Here is a 10,665-nt window from a genome sequence, read left to right as displayed (position 1 = left end):
CAAGCAGAGACCAGGGATGCTGCTAAACGTCCTACAATGCAGAGAACAGTCGCCACAACCTATTAACCGGCCCAGATGTCAACAGCCCTGACTTGAGAAACTGTGCAGAAGGAAGAAAACCTCTGTGGTGGAACTAGAGGAAGCTTCTGGAATTGTTACTTATTTTACACATTTACGAGAAAATGTCACATACACACTATTTTTTTTTTTCTTTTTGGGTGTGGATAACAGTGTCTAGGATTATCTGGATTTCCTTGCACTGCATATGGGTTGGCCCAGCTAACTAAGTGCATTCACTGGAGTTTTGTGCCAACAGCTGTGGCTCTCGGCATCCTTCCTTTCTGGTTTTCAGAACTCGGTCCTAACTGCTAGCTTTTGGGTCTTCTGCGGTAGCGGAGAATTATGTGGAGACGTCACACATCCAGGTGTTTACGTCGTGGTTCTTTCTTTAAACAAATGTTAAATTGCAAAAAAAAAAAAAAAAAAAAAAAAAAAAAAGTTAGATTGCGTGACGTGCCTCACAGGACACAGGGGTCGCCTCAAGGGAATCAGATTTTCTTCAGGAACTGACGGACCTCCGCGGAGAGGAAGGTAGGGGCTGTCCGGACAACAGCCCGCGGCCGACCACGGCTGAAGGAAAACCTCCCGTCCCCGCAACAGCCCTCCCGCGGGCGAGCACGAAGCCCTCGGTACCTTAGAGGCGCGCGAGGGCGCGCGACCGGCCGCTCGGGACTGCGGAGGGCCAATGAGCGGGCCCTCTCTCCACGCCGGCGCGGGGTTGGGCGAACCGCGCCAGCCTCCCGGCCCAGCGGCGGGCGGGGCGCGCCGAGGAGGAACTGGGATAGGCGCGCCCGCTGCGCCAGCGTCCCGGGGGCGCGTGCGCGGTCCCGCGGCGGCCGCGGGGGCTGGTCTCGCGCGGTCTCGAGGCGGAGTCGCTGGCGGCGGCGGCGGCGGCGGCGGCGGCGGCGGGGACGGCGGCGACTGGCGGCGGGGCGGAGGCGGGGTCTAAGGATTGTGAGTGGAGAATCGGGAGTTTCTGGATTCTTTATCCGGTGTTTTAAGTGCCGCCGGGGAGCTGTCGTTTGTGCAGTGTGTGGGAGCGGCCGGGGCGGGAGGATCGGCGGCCGCGGTGGCGCAGAGGTAAGAGGCGGAGCAGCCGCGGCACTCTGAGGAGATCTTAATCAACAGGTCCCGGGGAGCCCGGCGGGGGAGGGGCGGCGGGGCTCGTCCCCTCCCCCACCCGCCGCTCCCCCGGGCCGGGGCGGCACCCGGGGCTGCAGGGCTGGCTGCCCCAGGCGGCGGGAGCCGCCGCCGGCCGCGGAGGGCGTGAGCCCAACCTTTGTCCCTCGGGAGGACGCCGCCGGCCCTGCCCGCTCCCTCCGCCTCGGCGTGGGACCACCTTGCCGGGGGCTGCAGCCCTCCCCGCCCGCGCTGCAGGGGCCCGGCCGGGAGTTCCCTTGCCCTCTGCGCCCCCCGCCTGGGGTTCGCGGCCCCCGAGACCGCGGCCGGGCGGGGGAAACCGGCGGAGCGAACACTTTCCTTTAGGAGACGGAATGCAGTCAGCTCTCCTCTGCCTGACTCAGCCCCTGGTATTCGGCTGCTTATTGCGTTCTTGAAACAAACAGTTCCTACTTCCTTGTGTCCACTTTTAAAGTCTCACCTCGTTAATGGTCTCCGATAATTTACCTGAGGTTTGCAAGGTGAACTTTGAAGCCTGTAAATTATTGTGACCTTCGTTTAATGAGAGACGCTTTAAACACTCTTTGACGCAAATTATGTAACTTGCTAATAGTAATAACTCACCTTCTGTTCAGTTGGTTGGCTTACAGTAATGTGTACGGAATTTAGGTTTTCGGTCGGAAGGTTTTTCTTGGCTCTTGGCGCTAAAATTAAAATCTGATAGCTAAGAGGTCTTTGGAAGTGGCTTAGCGTGTGCGCGTTGTCTCCGTACTCCTTTAGAGTTGTGAGGATTTGGAAATCCCGTAGAACAGGACCTGAGAAATTTTGATTTTCCCCACAAGGTAAAAGGTGTTGTTAATATTTCTGATTTTTAAAAAAGCAATTTCATGTTTAATGATAGTCTCCTAATTATGCCTTTGGATTATACCAGAACTTAATAACCTATTAAATTCTGCAATAGGAACAAATGACATGTGGTTATTGGTGTCTTTGAAGTTTAAGTATTGGTGGTAATGAAATTGTTAAGTAAGCTTTTTTGGATTATGAACTGGGGTTTTTGTTTTGTTTTGTTTTGTTTTTACTAGTTCCCTGTGGACATGGCATATGAAGTTTTAAAAGGCTCTTTAAACTATTGTAGTAGGCTGAAGCTATTATAACGTCAGCTCTTCATAGATGACATACATGCAAAAATCGGAAAAGGAATTCATTATTTTATCTTAGCTAAAGAGAACCAAGTCAATTTTACTATGTATCTAAATGACTTTTGGCTGGACAAACCTGAACTTGGCAAGTAAAAATGAACTCATTAATTATATTAGCTTGCTTTAGAATATTACAACGGGGAGTTTTACATGACAGTGACCTGAGTCAGTATGGTGGGCTTAACTCTTTATATGCTCTTTCTGACTTATGACCTTGATTAAAAAGTTCATCACAAAAATACCAAGAAATTTGATCCATTTTATGTATCAGTATACGAAGATGTTCTATTTCTGATAGTTTCTGATTTCAGGGTGCCTGGGAAAAATAGTTTCTCAGCATAGATTCTTTGGAATATAATTTTTTCTCTATATTTACTGAAACATAGAATTCTTGAATTGGAAATAGTCTTAGTGTTGTATAGCTTAATCCCTTTCTTTTCCAGGAAAGGGAAGTGAGGTTTATATAGTTAAGTAGTCCACAGTTTGACTGCTTGTTAGTGGCAGAGTTGGAACTAAATGCTAAAATACTTGTCTCCAGATTCCAAGTACAGCGCTCTTTTCACTATATACTGTTGTTAGTTTAGCAAACCAATAAATTCTCAAAATCATAAAATGGTAGCTAGCAGGGTTGATCCTTTTCCTTATGCATTTCTTTCTTTTTCTTAATAACCACTGACCACCATTATTAATTTATTCCCCTACGAAAGTGTTGTTTTCAGTTTTTCAAACAATGTTTAGTGAATATCTTTGTGCATGTCTCCTCCAGCACAGGTGTGAGGGTTTCCCCAGAATGTATACCTACCTGTAAGTGGAGTTGTTGGGCCATAGGTTGATGTGCATTTTCAGCTTTACTAACTGCAGCCAAATTTTCCTCTAAAATTTAACATTTTACATCCTTGCTAACAGTATATAAATCATCCTTGCCCATGCTTGGAATTGTCAGATTAGCATGGTCATGTTTTAAAATTTCTCCCTATCTGGTAAATGATGTTTCATTTTCTTTGTTTTAAAAAGATATTAACTGGGGTGTCTGGGTGGCTCAGTTGGTTAAAGTTTCTGCCTTTGGCTCAGGTCATGATCCCAGGGTTCTGGGATCAAGCCCCACGTTGCACTCCCTGCTCAGCAGGGAGTCTACTTCTCCCTCTCCCTCTGTGTGCTCCCTCTCAAAAAAAGTAAATAAAATCTTTAAAAAAAAAAAAAAGGATTTTAACTTTATTTCTAATTTGCAGGAAATGAAATTAATGCTTTTTGTTGTACAGTTGTTTTGACAAATGCATAGAGTTGTGTAACTACCAAAATCAGGTATAGGTCCAGCCCTTATAAAATTCCCTTAAGTTACACCTCTATAATCAACCTGCCCCTCACCTGTAGCCCTTGGCAATTAATGATCTACTGCCTTTCCCTATAGTCTCTTTTCTAGACTATTATATAAACAGAATCATCTGGAATTTAGCCTTTTGAGTCTGTTTTTTTTTTCATTTAACATATTACAGTTGAGTAGGCATCCATGTTGTGAGTGTATCAGCATTTCCTTCTGATTGAGTGCTGATTATAGTATTCGTTTATGGGATGCACCACAGTTTATCCAGTAGTTGGAGAACTTTTGAGTTAGTTTTTAAATTAAAAAAAAAATTAACTCTGAAAAAGTTGCTATAAGTCTCTGGGAACAGGTTTTTGTGTGAACATAAGTCTTCATTTCTGGGTTATATAGTAAATATATGTTTAACTTTACTTTAAAACCGGTCTGTGGTAGGCAGAATAAGGGCCCACAAAGCTATCCAAATCCCTGGAACCTGTTAATAAATTAGGTTACATAGCAAAGGCAAATTAAAGTTGCCGTGGAATTAAGGTTGCTAATCAGTTGACTTTATTTTTTTTTAATTTTTTTTTTATTATTATTTATTTATGATAGTCACAGAGAGAGAGAGAGAGACAGAGACATAGGCAGAGGGAGAAGCAGGCTCCATGCGCCGGGAGCCCGATGTGGGATTCGATCCCGGGTCTCCAGGATCGCGCCCTGGGCCAAAGGCAGGCGCCGAACCGCTGCGCCACCCAGGGATCCCTCAGTTGACTTTAAAATAGGGAGATTATGCTAGTTTACCCAGGTAGGTCCAGTGTATCACAAATGCTCTTAAAAGGGAAAGAAGCAGTAGAATAAGAAAAAGAGATCTAACAACAGAGGCAGCTTCAGAGAGATGAAGAGTTCTTTGTTTTGAGGGTGGAAAGAGCCATAAGCTAAGGAATGTGGTGGTCTCTAGAAGCTCAAAAAGGCTAGGAAATGGATTAACATTTGGAGCCTCCAGAAAAGAACACAGCTCTGCCAATGTCTTGATTTTAGAGCAGGGAGACCTAGGTCAGAGTTTTTAAAGCACAGAACTGTAAAATAATACATTTGTGTTATTTTAAAACATTAAGTTTGTGGTAATTTGTTAAAATAGCAAACCATTTTCCAAATTGGCTGAACTGCCTGGTATTCCTACCAGCAGTGTATAAAGAATGTTCATTCCAGTTACTTTACGTCCTCATAGCTTTGTATGGTCAGTTTTTTTAGTTTTACATTCTGATAGGTTTGTAGCAGTTTCTCACTTTTTTTTTAATTTGCATTTTGTTTTGACTAATGATGTTGAATATTGTTTCATATACTGATCTGTCTGTGTATCTTCTTTGGTTAAGTGAAATCTTTTGCCCATTTTAATAATATTGGATTTTCTAAGTGTTGAGTTTTGAGAGTTTTTCATAGTCCAGGTGATTTACGGAGATTTTCTCCCAGTCTGTTGCTTGCCTTTTCCATCCTCTTGACAGTGGTTTTTGAAGTACAGAGGTTTTATTTTATTTTATTTATTTTATTTTATTTGTTAATTCATGAGAGACACAGAGAGGCAGAGACATAGGCAGAGGAAACAGGCTCCATGCAGGAAGCCCGATGTGGGATTTGATCCTGGGACTCCAGGATTACACCCTATGCTGAAGGCAGGTGCTCAACTGCTGAGTCACCCAGGCATCCCAAGGTTTTATATTTGATGAAGTCCAAAGTATCATTTTTTTTTTTTATGGATCTTTTGACATTGTATATAAGCACACTGTCTAAAACAAGGTCACAAAGGTTTCTCTTCTGTTTTCTTCTATAAGTACTATAGTTTTTTACATTTAGATCTGTGTTCCATTTTGAGTTAGTTTTTATATAAAGAGAATTTTAGGTTGAGTTTCATTTATTTGTTCAGGTCTGTTTCAGACCATTTGTTGAAAAGACTGTCCTTTCTCCATGGAAGTGCATTTGTCTCCTGGTCAAAAACCATTTGACTACATTTTTGTGGGTCTATTTCTAGACCCTTGTGTTTTATTGATATGTTTATCCTTTGCCAGTATCAGTGTCTTGATTACTGTAGTTTTAAAATAAGTCTTGAAATCAGATAATGTGAATTCCCCAACTTTATTCTTTTTAAAAAATAGTTTTAGCTATTTTAGTTCTTTTGCCTTTCCATATAAATTTTAGGATTAGCTTGTTGATATCCACAAAAAAAAAAAAATCGGCTGGGCTTTTGATTGGGATTGTGTTTAATCTACAGATCGACTTTAGGATAATGACGTTTTAACAAAATTGAGTTTTCCAATCTATGAGCATAGTATTTTTCTCCCATTTACTCAGATCTTTGCTTCCTTTCATGAATGTTTTTTAGTTTTCAGCATATGGGTCCTGCTAATATTTTATTTAAGTCTATACCTAAGTATTTCAGTTTTTTTGTTCTATTATAAATGGTCTTTTGAAAGAAAAGTAAGTTTTAGGGCACCTGGGTGGCTCAGTCAGTTAAGTGTCTGCCTGCCCCATGATCCTGGGGTCCTGGGATTGAGCCCTGCGTCAAGCTCCCTGTTTTGTGGGGAACCTGCTTCTCCCTTTCCCTCTCTCTCCCTCCTTCCCCCCCGCCCCCCGAATAAATAAAATTGTAAAACAAAAGCAAATTTGTTGCAGGGGGCATACCAGGGTGGCTCAGGTGGTTAAGCATCTGCCTTCGGTTCAGGTCATGATCCCAGGGTCCTAGGATCAAGCTCACATCTGGTTCTCTGCAGAGCAGGGAGCCTCCTTCTCCCTTCATCTCTGCCTGCTGTTCTCCCTGCTTGTGTGTACGTGCTTGCTCTCTAGCAAAAAAATAAATAGAATCTTAAAAAAAAAAAAAAACCCAACATGGGTTTCTAATTGATCATTGCTAGTATATAGAAATACAGTTGATTTCTTTTATATTGACTTTGTATCCTCAGTTTTTACCAAACTCACTCATTATCTAGGGTTTTTTGAGGAGGATAGATTTCTTAGGGTTTTTCTAAGCAGATAGTTGTGTCCTTTGTGAATAAAGAACTTTCTAATCTATATGCCTTTTCTTCATTTATTGCAGTTACTGCACATCTTACATTCTAGTGAAATGTTTGAATAGGAGTGATGAAAGGGAATATCTTTGCCTTCATTGCAATCTTAAAGGGAAAAACATTCAGTCTTTCACCTTTAAATATGATGTTAGCTGGGTGGCTCAGTCAGTTAAGCATCCAACTCTTGATTTTGGCTTGGGTCATGATCTCAGCATCCTGAGAGTGAGCCCCTGCATCAGGGCTCCCTGCTGAGTGGGAAATCTGCTTGAAATTCTCTATCTCCCTCTCTCCCACCCCTGTGCTCACTTCCTCCCTTTCTCTAAAATTAATAAATCTTTTTTAGAAATTATAAATATGATGTTAGCTGGAGGTAATTTTGTAGATTTTCTAGATCAGGTTAAGGAAGTTTTCTCCAAGATGTTGCCTAGGATTTTTATCATGACTAGATGTTGAATTTTGTGAAATGTGTTTTCTACATTTCTTGAGGTAATCATCCGGATTTCTTATGTTTAATCTTTTAATATGGTGACTCATGCTGGTTAATTTTCAAATATTGAACTAGCCTTACATGTTTCTAGGAAAGTTCTGTAGTTTCAAAAAAAATAATTTTGGATTATTCTTCTTTGATTTATATACATTAACATTTATTCTTAAAAATGAAGAAGGAGATTTTATGAACTAAAATGTTTATGAAGTCAAAGGGGTCAATATGTTCCTTAACAGTTATGTAAATGTTACATATTGATATGACTTAAGTTTTCTTTTTTTTAAAATTTAATTTTACTTATTTATTTGAGAGAGGGTGAGGGAGAGAAAGCACAAGCAGGAGGAGGGGCAGAGGGAGAAGCAGGTGCCCCATGGAGCAGGGAGCCCAAAGTGGGGCACACTTTAAATTTTCTTGATCTATACTGGAGTTTGTAGACTGTAGTTTACCACTGAAGGATTCCTGTTTAAAATTACTAAATGAAGAAAGAAAATGTTATTTGTATCATTGTAGTCAAGCATTCCTCATGCTGAGTTAATTTAGGAAAGTTATTTATTTAAACAATACATTAGTATTTGAATACTGAAGTATATTTTGAATGAAGATAAAATTATTTAATTGGATTTTTACTTGGAATAAAAGCAATGGTAATTAAAAACAACAACAACAACAACAACAACAACAACAACAGCAAAAACCCAGGCTCCTTTCTCACACCAGAAAATCACCTGTAGACTTGAGAAATTATATATATGTTTGTCTTAGAGTAGAATGAATTTAATAAATGTATTAAATCAAAAAGTATGAAGTGAAATTTAAATTGTTAGAAAAAGTCTCTCTTTTGCTATACTGAAGATGTTCATGAAAAATTTAGGTATGTGGTAAAAAAGATGCATGCTCATTAGATATATTTTAACATTTTGAATTGTGAAGTTTTCCTCCATCAATTCAAACTACAGAAGACAGTTTAATTATGAAAATAAGTTTTCAGAAATCTCATAATCAAGCTGTTTAATTTTATCATTTTTGTAAAGTGCTCATTGTGTGATTGAATCATTATAAAATTCAAGCAGTTTGGCTTTTTGTCTCATATAATTTTAAAGTTCCTTTATTAGGTTAATAGTTGTTCCCAAAACCCTAAACATTGAAGTTTTGAGTCCTCTGAGGTTCTTGGCATTTTTGATCCTTTTAGGCAGGGGTTAACAACTTTCTGTAAAGGGCCAGATAGTAAATATTTATGCCTTGGGGGCCATATAATTTCTTTTTTTTTTTCTTCTCTTTTCTTTCTTTTCTTCTTTCTTTCTTTCTTTCTTTCTTTCTTTTCTTTCTTTTCTTTCTTTTCTGTCTTTCCTCTTTTTTTAGATTTTATTTATTCATGAGAGACACAGAGAAAGAGGCAGAGGGAGAAGCAGACTCCATGCAGGGAGCCCGATGTGGGACTCGATCCCAGAACTCCGAGATCATGCCCTGAGCTAAATACAGCCGCTCAACCGCCAAGCCACCCCAGGCGTCCCGGGGGCCATATAATTTCTATTGCAATTATCCAACTCTGCTGTGACAGTGCAAAGGCAACCAAAGAAGTGAATGATTATTCCAATAAAACTTTATAAAAACAGGGTGTGCCTGATTTGACCCATGGGCTTAGTTTGCCTATTTTTGTTTTAGACAAAAAGCAGAAGAAATGAAAATTGTAGTCATGTACTGAGTTGGGAAGGTAGTACATGCTATAATTCCCAAGCTCTCAGTTTCCTCATCTGTAACATGTTGCCACCTCAGAAGATGATTGAAAAGGTTAAAATAAGGTATACAAGGCACAGAGCAAAATTTTCTGGCACATAGTAGATACTTAATAAGTATGTACTTCTCCCTGAGTTTTATTGCTGCACAGTGCTTTGTAACAAATCGACAGATATGAAATAATTAAGGAAATTCAGGTTTTATACAGTCTGTAGTATGTCTAAATAGTTATTCCAGATATTAGAAATTATTAGAATAACAGAGGGTCACCTGAGTGGCTCATTTAATTAAGTGTCTGCCTTCCACTCAGGTCATGATCCCAGGGTCCTGCATTCGAGCCCCATGTGAAGCTCCCTGCTCAGTGGAGAGTCTGCTTTTCCCTCTCCCTCAGCTCACCGCCCCCCCAGCTCATGGTTTCTCTCCCTCTCATTCAAATAAACAAAACCTTTAAACATATATATATTTTAAAAGAATTAGAAATAATTGTGTTTATATTTATAGCCAAATTATTTTAAATTAGAGCTTTTTTTAATGTTTTGTTTTTTAATATTTATTCATAGAGACACACAGAGAGAGAGAGGGGCAGAGGCACAGGCAGACGGAGAAGCAGGCTCCACGCAGGGAGCCCGATGTGGGACTCGATCCAGGGTCCCCAGGATCAAACCCCGGGCTGCAGGCGGTGCCAAACCGCTGCGCCACCGGGGCTGCCCCTAAATTAGAGCTTTTTTTGATGTAAGTTATAACTGCTTGGCTTCACATAAAAAAAATTAGAATTTAGGCCAGCCTGGGTAGCCCAGCGGTTTAGGGCTGCCTTCGGCCGGGGTGTGACCCTGGAGACCTGGGATCAAGTCCCATGTCGGGCTCCCAGCATGGAGCCTGCTTCTCCCTCTGCCTGTGTCTCTGCCTCTCCCTCTCTCTCTCTGTGTCTCTCATGAATAAATAAATAAAATCTTTTAAAAAAATTAGAATTTGTGTTGAAATATAATTTCATATTTTGAAGGTTTTACACTGTCACAGGAAATGATAATATCACTTTAAAATCATGACTTTGAGGATGCCTACATGGATGGGTCAGTGGGTTAGTGTCAGACTCTTGATTTTGGCTCAGGTCATGATCTCAGGGGTGGTAGGATCCAGCCTGAGTGGGGCTCCATGCCCAGCAGCAGGTCTGCTTGTCCCTCTTCCTCCCCCTCTGCACCTCCCCCTACTCTCAACATGCACATACATACACTCTCTCTTTAAATAACTAAAATCATTTTTTAAATGCATTACTTTGATTTGACCTAAGAAGTAGGCTTTCTATATTTTGCTTGTATGCTTCAGAAGTTCATTTAAGACTGCATTCATTTAAAATAATTGCCTCCTATGAGTACACTCTCTGAAAATTATGTAAATTACATTTTATTAATACTGATCATGCACATAAATACTGCTGATGTTTTGCGAATCAGATGGTTCTTTGGACCCTTCTCGTGAAACACATAAATGTGTATATAGTATCAGGGGATTCATGGAAATTAGATTTAAACCTCTAATCCAGGTGATTCATCTAAGGGCTATATAAGTGACCTGCAGATGTTTTCAAAATAATGATTCACTTTAAAAGTAATCAATAGATACGTAAGAGTTTATGAAAGGAAATTTGATAATTCTTTGTAGGCATCTTGAAGGGACAGTGTTCCTTGTATACCTTACCCATTTATA

At 40.6% G+C, this 10,665-nt stretch overlaps 1 protein-coding gene across 12 annotated transcripts in view; it reads left to right on the top strand.

Annotated features, from left to right (window-relative positions):
* The first annotated feature begins 960 nt into the window (after positions 1-960).
* The window catches only part of PALS1 (protein associated with LIN7 1, MAGUK family member), a 74,927-nt gene continuing 65,222 nt past the window's right edge, over positions 961-10,665 (top strand). For 4 of the 12 annotated variants that reach the window (XM_041757937.1, XM_041757934.1, XM_041757941.1 and 1 more), the window contains exon 1: positions 961-1,140. The gene's annotated coding sequence lies outside the window, so the exon portion shown is untranslated. Of the gene's footprint in view, positions 1,141-1,163; positions 2,022-10,665 lie in introns of those variants that run through there. The other 8 variants (XM_041757930.1, XM_041757929.1, XM_041757935.1 and 5 more) reach the window with 5 other exon arrangements.

Source organism: Vulpes lagopus, chromosome 6 (assembly GCF_018345385.1).
Source record: "Vulpes lagopus strain Blue_001 chromosome 6, ASM1834538v1, whole genome shotgun sequence".
Taxonomy (NCBI): domain Eukaryota; kingdom Metazoa; phylum Chordata; class Mammalia; order Carnivora; family Canidae; genus Vulpes; species Vulpes lagopus.
The sequence above is the reverse complement of the archived record's forward strand: the minus strand, read 5'-3'. Positions and strand labels throughout refer to the sequence as shown.